A 2,816-nucleotide genomic window follows, 5' to 3' on the forward strand; every position below is an offset into this window, starting at 1 on the left:
CCCTGAACCCCAACGCCTCTTTCCTTATAGATTCACACCGTTTTTATTTCAAGCTTTAGTTCAATATTCTCATTCCTTTTTAATCGATTTTCATTTAAGCAATTAGATTAGCCGTTTTCCTGTTTTTACCCGTTTTCGTTAAGTTTAGTTATTAGGTCATTTTAATTACCGTATTTTCTCTTTAAGATTCGTTTTTACATTTTAACACACCACCAAAACCCTTACAAAACCGTTTGGTTCTAGACTTCCTTACTTTATATTTCTTTCAAAGGCTTTTGCAGAAAAGATCCTCCTTCCCTGTGGATTCGATCCCTAAGTACTACAATCGATCAGCTATGCACTTGCGGCTATTGATTTCATTTAGGATAAAACTTGACAACCCTCACGACAGCACACAATCAAGTTTTTGGCGCTGTTGCCGGGGAAGGCACGCGTTTCCTTTTCTGCAAAACCCCGAGAAAGGTTGGTAAATCGACTCTAGAACCCCTTTTTCTGCATATTTCCATTTTTCGGTTATTTTGTTTCCATTTCAAAAGATATGGATCCTATAAATCGAAATATACACTATGAGGAAGATTTCTATAACACTCTTCAAGCCACCAGACGCAGAGAGAAGTAGTACTTACGCGATCTCTACGAAGAAATTCGAACCAAAGACTACAGAACGTTCCAGAACGAGCCCTACGTTCCTCCAATGGCTAACCCTAGATATCCTATGCATCGCCTACCTCACCAAGTTCTCCACCGAGATGAGAACGTCCAGCTCAGCTTCAGATTGAGTCAGCTCGAAGACGTGATCAGACAGTTCATAGAAGCTCAAGCAATCGCGACATCTGCTCTAAACGAAAGGATTGACGGGATATCGAAACTTTTCAATGAGAAGATCGATAACCTAGCCTCACAAGTCAATTCAATAGAAGAACGAGCAACCAAGGACGCAGCTATGATCGCTAACAGATTCAACAGCATGGAGGAAGAGCAAGCAAAGCACACCAAAAACAAAGTCATGGACCTGGTTTCAAACTTGACGATGTGGACAAAGCCCTAAACGAAGCCAAGAACGAGTATTATGACTTCACAGTCGAAGTTTCAGAGAAGGTTTACAAAGTCATTGACAAAACCGAAGAGCTTGACTCAACCATGGACAAAGTAGTCTATGCTCTTGATGAAGTTGAAGAAAAGGTTGAGGAGATCATGCAAGGACTTGGAGAGCAGATTCCAGCAACCAAAACTAAAAACTCAAGTCCAGAGAGGAAGTACATCAAGCCAGAAGACCCATGAGACCATCTAGGAGACCATCCAGGAAGCAACAGCAGCAGAGCAACTCGGAGACAATTCCCCGCGGTCGCGTCGCCTCCGACTGCGGTAAACAAGCCCTCCCCTGCGGTTGTGTTAGGCCTACCCACGGCCCATGGTCGTTTTCCCGCGGTCGCATCACCTGCAGTCAAGGCCAACCGGAAAAACGTTCCAAAACAGTCCCGTTCGACTCATACAAGCATCTGTACGTCTGATACACCTCTTGGGATGACTAAACCACTCCATCAACAACTGGTTTGCTCCATCAGCACCCAAAGATCTGAAGACAAAGACAAGTCGTGGCCCTGCAACATGGCTTTGTCTTGTGAAGATGAGTATGAAGAGCAATACTTTGAAGATGAAGAGTATGGGTTGTTTGTAGAATATCCAAACGCAGGATATTACTCAGAGGACAATTCAGGAGAAATTCAATGGATCACAAACAACATCAGTAGAGAGAAGCTAATGGAGTTCAACAATGTTGTCAGGTCATTCCCTGCTCACCTAAGCTTTGATGAAATTTGGAAGCTTGATCGTTTGCAAGTCTTTTTTAGGTACTGCAAGGGGTCTAAAGAGGATATCCATAGATACTTTATGAGAGCTCGATACATGACAACACCAGAAGCAGCTGTCTATGCGATTCACCTCAAAAATCCTGAAGCATGCAGCCACTACACCAACAAAATCAGTAAAGAAAAGCTTGACAAATTCAATGATGTGGTTCGAAATTTGCCTGAAGGAATCACCTTTGCCAGAGCTTGCAAAGACTTCATGATAGGCCACTACTTCTGTGAGAGCAAGGAATCAGTCCCTAAGATAGAAGACTTGTTCAATCATGCCAGAAAAGATAAACCTGTTTGAACACTTCACAAAATCGAAGGTGTAGGTCAGTTTCTTATCTCTTGTTCTATTAGAGGAGAAATATTTAAAAACGTGCTATGTGATTCTGGAGCTTGTCTTAACATGATGCCCAAGGCAATTTCTTTGAGACTTGGTATTAAACACCTGCGCAGGACTAGAGCAAAGATTAGTCTAGCTGATGATTCCAATGCAACACCTTAAGGAATAGCTCATGAAATTCCTTTGAGAATAGGAGATTGCATAGTGCTTGTCGACTTCTACATTGTCAAAACGAGAGATGCAACATATCCAGTGATTCTCGGATGGTCTTTTCTAGCAACTTCCGGAGCTATAATGGACTGGCCAAACCGGAGGATTTCATTTGCTAATATCGACAAAGATGTCTTCACAGAAGCTGTCCCATACAACAGCAAAGCAGGAAAACGTTCTGCAACATAAGAGTTTGAAGAAGAACTTTGGAGTGACGAAGAACCTGCTAGGCAAAGCAAGGAGATGTCGAAAAAGACTTGTCTCAGGACAAGGTCTTCTTCATTGGAATAAGTCACGTCCAATACCAAAAGTCGAGCTAAACGACTTAAAACAAAAGCGCTTAATGGGAGGCAACCCATTTAGGTATTGTTTTCTTTAGGATTTTTCTTTCTTTTTCTATTGATCTTTTT

Source organism: Eutrema salsugineum, unplaced genomic scaffold (assembly GCF_000478725.1).
Source record: "Eutrema salsugineum unplaced genomic scaffold, Eutsalg1_0 scaffold_17, whole genome shotgun sequence".
Classification (NCBI taxonomy): Eukaryota; Viridiplantae; Streptophyta; class Magnoliopsida; order Brassicales; family Brassicaceae; genus Eutrema; species Eutrema salsugineum.